This window comes from Porites lutea, chromosome 1 (assembly GCF_958299795.1).
Source record: "Porites lutea chromosome 1, jaPorLute2.1, whole genome shotgun sequence".
Classification (NCBI taxonomy): domain Eukaryota; kingdom Metazoa; phylum Cnidaria; class Anthozoa; order Scleractinia; family Poritidae; genus Porites; species Porites lutea.
Genome location: NC_133201.1, coordinates 28678859 through 28696066, shown reverse-complemented (window position 1 = coordinate 28696066; position 17208 = coordinate 28678859). Strand labels below are relative to the sequence as shown.

General features: G+C 40.9%; 1 long non-coding RNA gene across 1 annotated transcript; it reads right to left on the bottom strand.

Moving 5' to 3' along the window:
- Positions 1-5692: 5692 nt before the first annotated feature.
- LOC140940956 (uncharacterized) lies at positions 5693-15468 on the bottom strand. The gene is made up of 3 exons (XR_012166390.1): positions 15401-15468; positions 12155-12226; positions 5693-5764 (listed from the first exon to the last, which is right to left on the bottom strand). It is a non-coding gene; the product is annotated as an uncharacterized lncRNA (long non-coding RNA).
- Positions 15469-17208: the final 1740 nt, after the last annotated feature.

Genomic DNA, 17208 nt, shown 5'->3' with positions numbered 1-17208 from the left:
GCTTTCTAGGATGTTAATCAGCTTGCTCTTGGCAATGCAGTGTAGCAAACTGCCATCAGAGGGGAAGGGTGTACTCGGAAACTCAGCTAACTTAAAAGTGCTTATGGTATCCTCCATGTGAAGATCAGGCCTTGAGAGAATCACAACTAAGAAACGTGTGAAGAGAGCTCTCTCATCCTTTAAGGGTGCGATTCCACTAGTTGTTTTGTTTGTCTTTCTTTGCCAAACAAACTTCCATGACTTGAGATGTGCCTTTTGCTTGGGGCCTCGACGATTTTTGCTTGAACAAACTAATGTGCCAAAATACGCCTGACCGATGTCATTTTGCATTAGCACTCCCTCCTTGATCTAGCATAACTGCTTTTGTGATGATGTTCACCAGATGACTTTCTGTCGTGAAAGGGTCGCTCGCTTAAAGCACATCTTTAAGCTCTGTATATTCTCTTTATAGCGCTTTGTTAGCACATCGCTTAAATCATGATGGTGTGATGATGGAGCTCTTTGTAATCCCTCCATTTCCTCAGCTTGCGCCGCAAGTCGACTCAGTTCTGGGGCCTCAAGGAACCATCTTGCCATGGCTGCTGGTTGCTGTGTCCTCCCCGAACCTTCATCAACTTGTTGACGTGTTCTATAGCATGGTCCGGACCCATTTCACAGAATGGGCACTCCTTCTTGCTTATACAAAAGTTTCTTTGCATGAATTCAAGGCAAATATCGGGATCATCGATCTTAAACCTGTGCATCTGCGCTAGATGTATATAGTGGCACCATTCGTGCAAAACTCAGCCTGTCTTGAGCAAAGAAATATCGTGCCAACGCCTTGAGGGACTCAAGGTGAAAATTCCAGTCTCCCTCTCTTGATGCGCGTATGAACAGCAGGATACACATCACAAACGTCACGTAGTCCTGTGCAAACTTGAGTTAGTAGTAACACGGAGACTCCATGACCTTTTCAAATCGCAAAAGCCTCTCTTGAAGCCCGTCGGTTTCCATTGCAATTGAAAAGTCTTTGAGTTGTGTTTCGTCCCTCGCTCACTTTATCGACCTTGCTGGCAGATGATGTTCATGGCAAAGGATGCTAGTATTACATTTGTGTAATCGGCTTCGCTCCCCAAAAACGCCTCCATATGCAAATCACTTAGAGCAGAGTCTGTTATGCTGTGAGGTCTGAGTACGCTTCATACGTTCCCCTTCAAGAATCTATCGCCGCTATCCATTCTTCGTAAAAGCAACTGCCCTCGATTGATGCCCCAAGAGTGCGTTAAGAGGTCATTGTGCATGATCATGTGCATCTCGCCGATTCAGAAAACCAGGTCGTGTAAGTGTGGGACCTTCCTAAACATAGTATACACCCATTTAATTTTATTAATGAATGCATTGTTTTAATGCGGCAAATTGATAATAATAAATAAATAAAACTCCATAATCTTGGGTTTTTTTCCAGATAAATTGCATACACAGTAGTAGTCGTCAAATAAGAGAGGAAGAATAACCTGAAACAAAGAAGGTGTTGAGTTTTAAACCACGGAGAGACCATCAAAACGCATGCCTTTTCTAGCTGGACTCAGACAGGATTATACCATATATTTTCTGGTGTTTAAAAATCGGCAGAGAACAGAAAGAGAACTTTAAAAAGCTGGACAATTGGACTCGTAAATTCACAGGGGATTCATTAAAAGATGTAGTAAATATCTGGAGAAAAGAAAAGACGTTTCTGAAATGACAACCCGTGTATCTTGCTTTAAAGATGTGGTTCATTCGTTCATTCCTTGAAACAGTCAAAATGTGATGTAAACTGCAGTTGTAAGTGCATTATTATATTTGATTTACAAAGTCGCGAATCAAACTGAAGGCATTTTGTTGTCATTCATCAGTTATATAATGACGTCATATCTAATTTGCATAAAACAGGCCTAAATGGCTCTGGAAAAATTGCAGACAATTTTTTTTCGATTCAGCACCATTTAAACTGTAAGTTTCTGCAAAGAAACTTCAATGTTCATAAAATGCCCACGAGAACGATTCTTCGGACACATGGCCCTGGACTATTATGCTACAACATTGTGTCCCTAGAGAGGTAGTGTTATCAGTAGATTGTGATTTTGTATGTGTTGTAGTACGTTAATTTTTATTTCACTTAATTTTTATTTTTCCATCGTTTCTGGGTATCATTATTTATGCTAATGAATTTAAAACAAAGGAAAACCAAAAATTAATGGAAATAAAAAATTCACAGCAACATATTCACTGACATGTAACTCACCTAAATGTCACCTTTTTCTCCTTAAGTCGCCTAAAGTCGCCTTAAATCCCCTTAAGTCGCACAACATTTTGACCAAATTTTCCTTAAGTCGCCTAAAATTACGGCGACTTAAGGTCCCAGAGTAGGCCTAGCCTAGAATCAAACCAGCAACCAAGATTTCTTGCGAGTGGCACGGGATGAATATCTGAGTCACCCACACGCATACTGATATTATCTAGATTTTCCAGCTGTTGTGATGAACCAATGATGAGGAATTCAGTCTTGTCATCATTAAATTTAAGATCATTATTCAACATCCAAAAACGAATGTCTCTGATGCAGTCTTCCATATTCCTCACCACAGCAAGTTGTTCAGCTCTGTCGTTCGGACTAAATGAGATGTAAACTTGTGAATCATCAGCGTAACAATGAATCATGGGCAGGTGATATTGAATTATCTCAAAAAGCTCACTCGTGCACAGCGTGAACAATAACGGACCAAGACAGGAATCTTGAGTTACGCTGCATTCTAATTTAAAAAGTTTAGATAGTAACTATTTGATCATTATCCGCTGGGTTCTTCCAGACAAATAGGATGCAAACCAGGAGAAGGCTTTTCCCTGCATACCAAATGAGTATTCAAGTCGACGTAGTATGGTGTCGTGATTGACTGTATCAAAGGCAGCACTCAAGTCGAGCAGAATTAGCAAAGTAACACACCGATTGTTCATGTTCAAGAGAAAGTCATTCATAACCTTAAGCAGTGCAGTTTCTGTGCTGTGGTTTTGTCGATAACTTGATTAGAACACTGGGAACAGATTGTTACAATTTAAATAATGTTGTAGTTGCTTGGCAACCACAGTCTCAACAAGCTTTGAGATAAATGCCAAATTACTCACTGGCCTGAAGTTCTTAAAGACAGGGGGTAATCCATCCTTTTTCAGCAGCGGCCGCACCAGAGTACACTTCCAGGTGCGCGGAAAATAACCAGAATCAAGCGAAAGATTAATTATTTTGGTGATCGGAGGCAGTAGCACATCGACGCACTCAATAAATGCAAGAAACGACAAGCAGCTGGATCATTGTGACCATCAACATGGATTTTAAAATCGCCAGTTAGACAGAGGAGATCATTACATAGTATAACAGATTCCAGGTATTCTGAAAATTCATCAATAAAACTGTTGACAGTCACAGGATGATTAGTAGAATACGGCGGTCGATAGATAATTACAAGTTGAATGCGTAAGGAGCCAGTGCAGACGAGATACTCAGACAATTCAAAGGAATTCCTTGAGCCAGATTCAAGCTTGCAAACATTAATGTTATCCCTAAATAAAAGGGCCGTACCACCTCCTCTACGATCACTTCTAGAGCAGTGGAACAGTTTGTAGCTGGGTGGAGTTATCTCGTGACAAACTGCAGAGTCTTTGTCCGACAACCAGGTTTCAGTTATTGCACATAAGTCCGCTTTGCAGTCGTTGATATAATCGACAAACAGTACAGATTTGTTCGCAACAGAGCGAGCATTCAGCGTGCACACAGTCAGATGAGTGGCCGATGTTCTCAAATGGAGATCTGATACACAATTGATCTGCACAAGGTTGGAACAGTCGCTATGATAATGGCTTCGATGTTGAACGGCTCAACTATTTGTTGTAAAGGACGTGATGGGTGGACCAGGGTTCGGGCTGATATCACCACAAGTTGTTAAGCGAAGGCGCGTAAGGTTAAAGGTAGAAACGGAGTTTGGAGTATAAGATATCCGTAAAGTGAAGTAGCGATGCGATCGTGTCGAAGATGAAAATCCAAGATGGCGGGTCCGATGCATCGACGACAGGCAACTTGCACGATATAAATCTCCTTCATCAGTGATTTTCGTAACTCCAGAGTTATCAAGGCCATAAGATGAACAGAAAACAAACGTATATAGATACAGTGAAGAGCGACTTAAACAACATAACAGAAATAAATAAAAAACTATGGAGGAGCAGATAAGATTATGACCAACCGCTGTTACGCAGTTGACTTTGCCTGTAACACAAAACTCAGTGAAAGTTTTGTTGGGGTGGGGATAGGGTAAGACTTGAGGTTCAAAACTAGACAAGGTCCTAACATGTCTGAGATCATCAGCTGCAAACTGGCATGCACTAATAATTCTTTCTGTGACAAAAATCGATCAATTATTGTTTCTTTATTTTAAGGTCATTTCGTTATGCCGCATATCGTCAGTTTACCTGTGGGTTACATGGATATCTTGGAAAAAAAATTTCGAAGTGTCATTCTCCGTTTGCAGTGAAAAAGATGAGGGTTACTTTTCCTGCAGAAGATGGTAATTACACCGGCTACTGGAGACGATGATGACAATGCCTTGATGGCGAGCTAGCAGGACCAGGCCTGGAGAAACTATTTTAATTTTTAATGTGCAAATTTGCATTAAGGATATTTTGAAGCAATTTATCTGCAAGAACATTATTTTCCGTCTATGATGAATGACTTCATGCTTACCACCATCTCAGTATTTTTTTTTATTCACAGGTGAAGGGAAATCACCACCAACAGGAAACAACCCTAGAACAAAGGCGGCCCTTAAGAAAAAGTCATAGAGACTTCATTGACAATTCCCTTTTTTGGACCCGCTCTATCTCACATCGATGTTGGGACTTGAAATTAAAGGGAACGATCTATGGATCTCTAGACGACCTAGTTGTATCAATTGGTGAAGAGGATATTCCACTATTTTTTAACTCTCTTGATATTTTCACTTAAAACATATAACACCTCATACAATGGTTTGAAGAGAACAATGATAAACACACCATTACTCGAAACACAGACGGACATTGAAAATCATGCATTGCGGGCGCAACCTACAGATTAGTCAATCATCTCCAACCGGTCGTAACTGTAACTATATATTCCACACATTGGTTGCGGCATTTCTCAGGGTGTGTTTCTTAAATTTTGCTTAAATTTATTATTTTCTCTTTTCTTTGGCACTGATGTGGAAAACTTTCATCTGGAATGTGGAAATCCTGTGAAAATATATACCCGCCATCTCTTCCGATCCTTTACTTTTACTCCCCAATTGATATCGCCCTAAATAATCTACTTCCGTAATTTCAGTTTCTCTCAACGGTTTGCAATTTGGGACATTTGAGATAGGGAGTCTGTACAGCACACTATGTGCGTTATTTGAATATAAAATATTGCAATTGAATTCCTTATTGAGATAACAAAGACACAAAAGCAAACAAAAGCATTAAACGAAGAGAGCAGGACTGATTTTACCAACTGAGTCCGTTAACACATTAAAGCAGGCGGATTCATGGATTGATACTGCCTGATAGTGCCTGTACTTTACACCACTCTAGCATTAACTCCAGTGCAAATGCCAAGAACAACAAAAAATTCAATTCAATTAAGAGCACTTCAACGAGTACAACTTACAATATAGGTAACCGCGTCAGAGCTGAGAACGATCCTTTTTCCAGTTTCTGGATTTTGTTATTTTGAAGATATCTGCATAATAAAAGAAACAAAAGAACTGGGTAGACAAAAGCGCTAAAAGCTCCTATCACGATAACACCACTTTTAATAAGAAAATATTGCCCAAAATACTGTTTAAGATTTTGAAAGGAGATTTTTCCCACAAAAAATTGTTCGTTTCCTTAAGTTACTTTTTTTTCCGTTCAAAAGGGGCCTATAGAGAATGACAGATTGAAAGTTCCCGCATCCCCCATTTTCAGCGGCGTGAAAGGCTCTCGGGTGTGACGACGTAATAAGGTTGCTCGCTCTGGCTGCCTGGACGCGATTCTCGTGTTTTTTTAAAAAACAACAAGCTTCGCGTCGTAACCTGCAGAAGTGATCGTGATGTCTATTCAGCCTGACAGCTTGAAGCTGAGTCCTCTTCCAGTGAAGAAGACGCGAAGGATTCAGAGGAGGAAGAAGTTTCGTAATGTCAATCTTCGAGCATTGAAAGACGCCGGACAAATTCTTCTTGTTGTGTTTGTAAAAGATGTACAGTCAGGTCAATTGAAAGTGAATTTGTGATGCAAAGAACTCCCTTTTTTGTCAAAGGCAGTGGAAGGTTTGTTACTTTCCTCCTCACTTTTTAATTTGTTTATTTCGACGGGGAGCCATATGAACTATGAAAGTCCGTGATGTCTAGACAAGACTAGCCTGGCGGTTTGATTGCGGCTGGCAATCCTTGGCCTCCTTATTGCCAAAATTACTGGATCGATTTACCGTTTATTTGATCCAAATAAATTGTATTATTTTACTCTCGAAATCACAAGAGAAACCATTTTGGAAGTGTAAGCCCTAAACATTTTTTTAAGGTATTGATAATCACATTATATCATTACATTTACAATACTAACAAAAAAGCATTTTAACAATATGCATTAACAGAGTAAGGCAAAATTAATCGTTAAATTATTACAGGGCTAAAAGAAATTAGAAAAAAGTACAACAGGGCAATCACGTAATGCTGAGTTAAGATATTTAACTTAAATAAGGCGTCAGTATCCATTTTCTTTTAAAGAAATCTTTGGTGCTGATTTTTTTTGCGTCATATTTAGCGATGATCTCCGCTCCAAATCCATAAATGTTTGGAAGGATTTGTTTGCTCCCACAGTCCCACAAATAGAGTTTCCCAATAAGTATAAAATAGTTCAGCAATTGAAGTAAAGGGCAAGCATTTTCCTTCGAAATTCCAAACAACACTTTTTCTAAGCAGAAACGAAGTCGTTGACTCGAAATAAGGCACCAATATAATTCAAATTCAATCCAAAACTGTTTAGAAGGTGAGCAGTGATAGAAAAAATGAGTTAATGATTCGGGCTGATTGTCGCAGAAAGTACACAAATCATTTTTTCTAAAACCTGTTTTATACAACTTTGTATTTGTGTAACGAATTGAGTTAATTACTTTGTACTGGAAGGCTTTAACATACGATTCGACAACGATAGAGTGTGACAGCTTAAATATTTGTTTCAGATGGTCGCCGTTAAAATGAAAGTTACTCTGTAAATTTTGAGTAATATTGGGCGGTTTGGCTTTTTCTCTGATAAGGAGAGTGTAGTAATCCTTTGATTTCCCTTTCGTAACATCAAAAATGTTGTCACCCATCACAAATGAATGTTGGTGAGTTTATGGAGGGATACCTGTCGTAACTTCTAAGCGATAATGCAATGAACCTACATAAGCTAGCCCATTCTAAAATATTTGTTTTGCATGTTTTTCGACACTTGATTATAAGAATCAGTACTGTACAGACTAAATAAAATATCTTGAATGCGAATGACTCTCGCATTAACATAATGTTTACAATAAACCAGCTTGTTGTCCACTTTTATTTCTTTGTTATTCCAGATTATGGTTCTTCTTCAGTGGCAAACGTTTCATGAAATTGCGACCACCATAACAATAGTCCCTGGTAGAATTGAGAAGGAGTTGTGTAATCCGAGATATTGTAGTTGCAGTTAAAAAAGAACAATCCCCCAACAGAGGTCACTATGTATTGTAGGTAGCTTTTCCATGTTCCATTGGTCCCACTGAAAAAACGTTTTAAATAAGCTAACCTTTGCCATCTACACCTTTGACTCAAGGTTAGTTCCTTGGTCGCTATGAAGCTGACGAGGTACACCGAAGCGCCAAATGAACTCGCTCACAAGCTTCTCTACAACAGTGGTGGCCTCCTGGTTGGGCACTGTATATATCTCAGTCCATTTAGTGAAATAGTCACTAACCACGAGTATAAACTTGTTAATTCCCGGGGTTTCTGGCAGTGGGCCAAGAATGTCAATCGCGATCCGTTCCATGGGAGCTCCCACCACTTACTGCTTTAACGGAGCACGACGTTTGCGTCCCCAGGTTTTCTTAGACCCCCAGACATGGCACCTGGCGACCAATCTGTGAACTGCCAGTAATAACGACATTGAAGAGCACCTAGGGTCTTCCGTACACCACGATGACTTGCAGTCGTATGACTATGATGAGCTTCGAGAGCAACCTGTCAAAGACTCTCGGGAAGAATGACCTGATCAATAACCTGATCTCCTCCGTCACTTTCACATTTGCGACAAAGTACACGGTTTCTGAAGAGCAGCCGGTCCCACTCTGACCACAAGATCTTCACAGCACAACTCTAAGGCGACACATCTTCCCACAATGGTTTTTCTTTGCCGGCTTCCTTCCAACCAATAATAACCTTGAGATCAAAGTCAGCTTCCTGCTGTTCCCTCAAGGAAGGTTGAAGTCCAGGTTGGTTCTAAGTTGACAGTGGCACAACGAGCACCAACAGGTTGTTCACAATTCACAGGTTTTTCGTTCTCCTGGCAAAGGACATGCATCACGGTCTAAACACCCACATCAACAAATGACGCTCGCTCCCGTGACTTTCAACCCTTACACCACTTACAACGGACACCACAGGGTCTACGGGAAAGTGCATCAGCATTCAGATGTCGCTGTGCTGGTCGATACGGGATTTCGAAGTCAAAAATAATCAAGTAATCAATCCAACGTGCAAGCTGTCCCTCGAGATCTTTGGCCTGGACAACAAAACGCAAAGGGGCATGTTCAGTTCGAATGCAGAATCTTGTACCTTGTAGGTAATGCTGATGTTGCTTAACAAACTCAACGACTGCCAAGAGCTCACGACGGGTCACGCAATAGTTCCTTTCAGACTTGGACAATGTCCGACTTGCAAACGCAATGCGTTTTTCCACCCCGTCCTGAAACTGTGACAACACTGCCCCAATGCCATGGTCTGACGCATCGGTGTCTAGCACAAACTCTCCCTCCCTAGTAGGGTAGGCTAGGACTCTACCGGACGTAAGTAAACCCCTCAGGCTGTCAAAAGCCAGCTGACATTGCTCTGTCCAAGCAAATTCCGCCTTGGCTTCCGTTAGCTTGTACAACGGCTAAGCTATGGTATAGAAATCAGGGATGAATCGGCGGTAATAAGAGGAAAGTTCAAGTAAACGTTTGACCTCCGTGCTGTTTTCTAGGGTGGGCCAGGTGCGAACTTGCTCCACCTTTTCAGGGTCTGCAGCAATGCCTTCCTCCGTGACAACATATCCGAGGTACGAAACCCGTTTCTGGAAGAGAAATCACTTCGTTGGCTTAAATTTTAGTCCTGCCCTGGCTAGTCGCTCGAACACCTATTTCAACCGCTCTAATTCTTCTCCAAACGTGCGTCCCATAACTATCACATTATCAAGATAGATCAAACAAATCTTCCAATGTAGACCCTTCCAAACAAGTTCCATGAATTTGGCAAAGGTGCTGGGTGCGTTTCAGAGCCCGAAAGGCATCACGGTCCACTCATACAAGCCGCTCGAAGTTACGAATGCTGCCTTCTCCTGGGTGCCCGCATCCATTGGCACTTGCCAGTAACCTGAGGCAAGATCCAAAATTCAGAACTATCGGCAACCACTCAAAGCAGCAAGAGAATCATCAACTCGTGGCAAGGGGAAGGCATCCTTTACCGTCACTGCGTTAAACTGGCGGTATTCCACGCACAGCCTTTGTTACCGTCGTTTCTGGTTGCTAGCACAACGGGAAAAGACCTGGGGCTGGACGATTCCTTCACCTTTCCCCGCTGTAGGAGGTCAGTGACTTGTCGATCTATCTCATCATGTTTCCATGAAGAAGTTCACCGGGGTTGAATTCGAATTGGAAGAGCATTGCCCGTATCGATTCTGTGCTGGCCCATGTGCGTGGTGCCTAAGTCCCCGTCTGAGATTGAGAACACATGCTTGTAATTGAATAGCATCACCTGCAGTCTCCCAGTTTCACTGTCAGTTAAATTATCCGTGCTTCTCTCAAGTAGTTCCTGTAAGTCCTTCGGTAGAGTCATATCAACTGCTCCTTGTGACACATGTTCATGTATTACTCTAGCTTGGCCCATAGCACCGTCATAGTTCTCTTCATTAAGCTCTAGGGAGGTGACATCAGTAACTGTCTTAGCGAGGGCAATCACAGTCTCAGCAGCCAAATGAAACACTTCATGAGAAACATTGAAAACACGTAAGGGGACCACCCTGTCCTCCTTAACATTAACCAGAGTCCTTGCAACATAAAGTCCTTTTTGTTGCAAATGTGAGTTCAGACATGGTTCTAACAATCGCGTGCCTAATTGAGACGGCTTTGGATCTAAGTTAAATGAACGTTTGTGAACAAGGACTGGTAGCACCACCTCAGTGTTAGGTTCAATCATGGTTAACCGGCGAACCATACATCTGGAACTAAGGGGTTGGTTCTTGAAATCAGAACAATCAAACACTTCGCCATTAATTGACAGTTGGTTTGTCACAATGTCAATACGTGAATCAACTTGTGACAGGAAGTCCAAACCGAAAATGCCCTCATTCTCAATCTCAGCAACAATTACATGCAATTAAAACTCGCTGTTACCAAGCGCACGACAACATATCCCACACCATAAGTTTTCGCTTGTTGACTAATAGCAAGAGCAATGGCAGAATTTTCTGAACTCAAACTGAAGTTAACGCCAGCAGGTAAAGATTTATACACCTTGAACGACAAAACTAAACATGCAGCACCAGTGTCTATCAACCAAATGACACGAGATCCTCCAAGAAAGCCTGGCAAGTAAAGGCCTCGTGACTTTTCATCAACATGTGACCGTTCCATAAGTGTATCAGGACAATTGCTGACAGGATGCATTGTTCACATCAGTACCACTTCTGGGGCCGGCCAACAACACTCGCATTTAGGCATCCCCCTGGCCCGTTAGCGACACCCTGCGGGCGTTTCCCGAGCCGGGTTGGCTCGGTCAAGTGACTTGTACTTTGGACAGTTATGACGATAATGGCCAAATGCTTTCCAATTCCAGCATTGAACATTGCAGTTGGAGTAACGTGAAGGAGGTAATCGCTGTTGGCTACCAGATCTGATCTGCTCAACTTACTGAGTCTCCTGGCCTTGCTGTTGCACTCGAATGTCAGAACGTGACACATCCAGCTGAGCTTTCACCAAATCAGGCTCTTTATCGGTTTTACAATCCTCTTAAATTCTAAAATTTTTAAACTGTCGTTAAATCTTTCCTATACGCATTTAAGGGCTCAAATCGCCTTTATGAATTAAAAGGAGATTTGAGCTCTGTAATGCTATGGAAAACCATGCAAGCGTGACTGGATGGTAAAAGCTGTTTATCTCATCCAAATGCTTCCAACGTTTGGTGGCCGTTGCAATCGCTACTTTTGAGATATACGGCTCAAAATTCTCAAGTTCACCTAATTTTAATATGGTCTTTCAGCTTGTGCTAACAAAATTTTTCAAAAGTGAACTGTTTTCGTGTTTAGCTTCAGTTGATCACGTGATCAAGTCATGCAAAGAGCCTAGTTTGAAACATGAACCTTAAGAATCTAAAATCAGGAACCGACTAAGCAAAAATTTATTATCTCCTCTTTTCTTTGGCACTGATGTGGAAAACATCCATCTGGAACGTGGAAATCCCGTGAAAATAAATGCCCGCTTTATCTTCCGATCCTTTACTTTTACTCCCTAATTGATATCGCCCTAACCAATCCGCTTCTGTAATTTCAGTTTCTCTCAACGGTTTTCAATCTGGGATATTTGTCATAAAGAGTCTGTACCGCACACTATGTACGTTATTTGAATATAAAATATTGCAATTGAATTCCTCACTGAGATAACAAAGACACAAAAGCAAACAAAAGCATTAAACGAAGAAAGCAGGACTGATTTTACCACCTGAGTCCGTTATTTTAAAAGTCGGCAGATTCATGGATTGACAATGTAGCATAGTGATGACAGTGTCTGTACGTTACATTCCTCTAGCATTAACGCCAATGCAAATGCCGAAAACAACAAAAAAAATTCCAATAAATAAAGAGCACTTCAATGAGTACAACTTACAATAGCTGTAGAAAATTCAGACCTAAGAACGTTCCGTTTTCCAGTTTCTGGATCTCGTTATCTTGAAGATATCTGAATAATAAAAGAAACAAAAGAATTAGGTACACAAAAACGCCAAAAACTCCTGTCACGATAACACCACTCTTAATAAGAAAATCTTGCCAAAAGTGCTCTTTAAGATTCCGAAGGAGATTTTTCCGACAGAAATATATTTAGTTACTTTCTTTTGCCGTTCAAAAGAGGCCTATAGAATGAAAGATTGGAACTTCCCGTATCCGCCACTTTCATGGGCGTGCAAGGCTCTCTGGCTTGATGACGTCATAAGACTGCTCGCCCTCGCTGCTTGGACGCAATTCTGGTGTTTTTGTTAAAAACAACAAGCTTCGAGTCGTGACCTGCAGAAGCGATCGCGATGTCTATTTAGCATTATCAGCTTGTTGCTGAGTCCTCTCCCAGTGAAAAAGCTGAAGAAAGAACCCGTGGATTTAGACGAGGAAGAAGTTTCGTAATGTCAATCTTCGAGCACTGAAAGTCGCCGGACGCATTCTTCGTGGTGTCTACTAGACACCAAAACAACAACAGTCCTATTCAGGACTACGTTCACCCGGCCGATCAAACTCAACCTACTTTTCTTCTCGGTGTGTTTGTAAAAGATGTACGGTCATTTCAAGTGAAGTGGGATAAAATTTTACAAAGTTAAAGGTCCTCGCGCTTTAAAGTACAATATCTCTCAAAATTACTGGAATGTATAAGTAGCCCTCGGCATATCATTTTCATATTTTCTGATAAGCTAAACGATCGATCTACCTCTACATTAAATGTCCGTGGTTTATTCTGAATTTTCGTCCAAAACGCCTCCCGGCTCCTACTTAATTATTCTGACTTTTCTTCCAAAACTCCTACTAAGAAAGTTGACCGTCTGTCAAATTTCGACCTGGAGTCTCCACCTGCCAGTTCCTCGTGTTTGTCCGTACTTCAATCGTATTCTAGATCCTCATCATTATTCTCGGGGGTCACTTTCAGGGGTTCTCATCCTCCCTTTCTTTCTCGAGCTCTTTTAATTCAGGGGATTCAGTTGAGGACTGGCTGTCTCTGTTTGCAGATATCTGTAGCTGTCTCTGATAAATCATTTCTGGCATTGTTTCATAACGAGGCATGGTTGTCTGCTAACGTTATTTTCTTGGCCGAACGGCAGCTCCATACGTTAAGGCGTAATCACGTATTTCTTCTACTGCTTTCTATGAAAGTCTTACTATTGGAAGCTGTGGATGAGTAGGAAGTGCTGACAATGTTCTGGATAAAGGTATCATGAGCTCTTCTCAGTGGTGTAATAATACACTGTCGAAGAATGTCGTAGCCAACTGGGAACAAGCAAATTTGAAGGATCTACATGGCGGAGTAGGCGTGGCAAATGCGACAAGACAAAGACCGGGGTTGGAAGCACTCAGTCACGTGGTAGGTAATAAAAGAGGCGTTTATATACATTCCTGCTCTGGCGCGGAAATGACAGATTTTTGAAGAACATTTTATTGACGCGGTTCAAACGGAGAAAAATATGTCAAAGGCTACGCAGCTGTTTTTTTTAAAAGATGTTTATAAGGTGTAACAGCTTGCAGTGTTGATAGCTATGTAATTTATAAAAAGCAATGAACCTACAGCAAGAAAAAAAGGAGCGTTATTACTTGACCAAGAAAACCTTGCTCACCAAACAGCAAATAAACCATGTCATTTAAACTAAATGCAACCTTATGAAATGCAATGTTTTGAGAAAAAACACTTTTTAAAAGGTCTAAAATCCCATGTATGGTCAGACAACCAACGGAACATTCGCCTGAGATGCGTCACATTTGCAATTAAACAAATCATAAGATAATATTGTTGAAAGAAGTATCAGAACGTGTTGTAAAAACAGGCTTTTATGGTGTATTACCCTTCTTCAGTTGTATTGTAATGCGTTCACCTTCCTATTGATCGGTTTTACTAGAAATGATACAAGAAATGTCCTGTTTACGAGACATTGCATATACTGCGCCATTTACATTAAGTATTTTGATTTGCATTTACATTAAGTATTTCTGATTCGCTGATTAAGTACCCTGGCGTGGTGGATTAGCTTGTGTGTTCCTATGACCTGGAGAGCTAAGCTGGCGGGAGCACGTCTCCTGGCAGGTTTAGCCATGCCAGACGGGTTGAAGGGTAGGAACCAGGCGAAATCTTAATCAACTAGAGGAGTAAACCTCGATGACAAAAAATCCAGGAGTGGGCAGCAGCTCTTCTGTGGCACTGATAGGCAAATACCGGCAGACAGATATTATGCTATTTGTGTTTTGATCGATGGCGGATGGTGAATGACACTGTCAAACACAACGACAATGGATCAACCATTTCTCATAAGTAGAAAACTGCGGTAGCTAGTAGGAGTTGCGACCACTAGTACTGAATCGTACTTCCTCTTGGAAGTGTGAAAGCAATTGAAAAAGAACATGACTAACAATTCTACAACTTCTTCATGCTACATCGCTCGTTGCGTGGGTCGCTAAGGAGCGCGTCCCCCAGTGGGATGCCAGGCTGGGATAGAAAAGAATGCTACTGGCCAAAACATTTCGAAGGATTGCCGCCTTTTTAAGTGTAGAAAGACTACTCTTGTTTCAACTTTCAACTGTCGCACTCTGAGCTCCATTGGAAGGACAGGTGAACTGACTGCACTAGCTCAGGGACAGAATATTGATGTCATATGTATCCAACAACATCTGATCTACAATGATGACATCGAGTTGAAGTACCATGACATGAAGAAAGGTTGGGTTATGATTACATCTTCCGCTGAAAAAGCTACAAATAAGTCAACAATACGAAGTGTTGGCTTACTTCTCAGTCCGAAAGCACACAAAGCACTGAACTCGGTACAAACCATCAATCCAAGGACTCTCATTGCCACTTTCAATGGAAATCCTGCTGTTACCGTCATATCCTGCTACAGCCACACCGATGTATCTAACGTGGACGACAGAGAGGAATTCTATGCAGAATTATCAGAACTGACTAAGGCTGTTCCTAATGATACTGGTTTGAGCATTGTTGAACTGAAGAGCACCATGGGAAACCGGAAGGAATGGATGAAGCTAGTTAATGGAGTTCGAGTTCGCTCGAAATAAGCAAGTAAGCAAGCAAGCAAGCATTTTGATTTGAAATAGTGTGTCAAACAGTTTAAACCAACATTATTTAACAAATATTCAGACAACTTACAGGCTCCTCAAATTTGTCAGGTTGGATAATACGCCTGCGTCAAGATCCAGAATGTTATTGGAACGAAGATCCCTGTAAAAACAAACAAACAAAAAATTCAAGAGGCTGCTCCAAAATTATGTTCCTCTGATTGTTTTTAGAAATGTTCGGGTGTATAACCCTTCTAAAGTGTAAGGAAACGTCGTCGCATTTGTCGTAGCTTAACTCCCATAACCCATTATCATAACGTTAACGGTTTTTCCTACAAAAAAGGGGGGCTCCGTACCCCCAAACACTTTTTGTGGTAGTTTTAAAATTTTGTCTCTACAACATTATTCTATATGGTCAGACAAAGCTATAAATACTGGAGAAGCTGTACCCTTCCGTAGTACGAGTTATAATTAAACATAGAAATCTGTACAGTCACCTACGTATTACTATACGTTTTCCTTTTAGTAATATGTTTCACAAGAATTGGTGCAGGTAACTAGGCATTAATAGTTTTAAACCACGAAAACAAAAATAATGTTGTTGCCCCCGCAGGGATTTCGCCCAGAAGGCGAAATCCCGAGAAGGCACTCTAGTAACTCGCGCGTACATCAAGGAAAGTACTTACAGTTGAAATATACAGTCATACAGTCAATATAGAAAAAAATCTTGATTGGCTTGAACAGAGGCCGCGTGGAATCGGTAGGTAATGATGACGTTTCTATTGTTAGTGCCCGCAAGTACGAAACTTGCCAGAAACTCTTTCTCTCTCTTTGACCGGAATAAGACTCGGCCCAAAAAAAGCAAGACGAGTGAATGATTCAGCGGCTAGCTTATCACTAGCAGAAAGATGGACGATTAGAGAAATTCGCCGACCATCAAATCCTGTGCTGACTTATTCTCTGCTCACAGATGTCCTTCCGCTATAAAGTTTAAAATAAGACTAGAATGCGCGAGCGTGAATTGATCAAACGTCCTTTTAATTTCTAAGGCTTACTTTCAGGCAAATGAAATGAACTAAATGTAAAAAGTGAAAAAGAAATAGCGAAAAATTAAACTTTTAATTAAATCTTTTCTTATGCTTTACAATAAACTATTCTCGACACTGCGAATGTTTTGATCAAAGCTGTGTAAATCGAACCGAAACTGTGCATGGAACCTTGCGTTTATTTCCTGTATTTATCTCACCTATTGTATGGAATATGTGTGAACATCTTCATTATGAATTGGTATATTTCAAAGAGCTACACAAGGAGCAAGAATACTATATACGGAGAGGGGGAAGCTGTAGTGTCAACTATTACTAGTATAGTGGAGAACCAAAAAGAATGAAGGGCACATACTGGTTATTGTGAAAGTATATTTTATCCAGGAACCATGCGTTTCGCAGTCGGTTTTGTTTTAAGGCTGCCTCACAATTTAATGGAACCAATGTTAAGAGAATTGTCACCAATGAGGATTGTTTAGGTCCACATCGAACCTCAAAAGTTAGAGTGTCCATGGTAAGGAATTACTATTATTTTAAGGACTTGGTGGTTGTTTCCTCGAGTAATTAGTGGAACCAAACCAAATTTCATGACCCACTGCTAGTGGCTTGAACGAACACTCTCTCCCTTTTGTAAGAGTTTCAAAGGAATAAATCATACAAGAGCAAATGATGCTGGTGTGATATTTCAGCGAATCACATTAAGTCAAGCAACATCGAGAGGAAGAAAATGTTTACTTAACCTGTGAAGTACATGGCACAAATACATAAGCTTAACTGAAACGACTTCCATTCGTTGTTTTCAGATATATTTGATTCAGTTGTCTTTGATGAATGTTGCCTCACAGTTATTGGG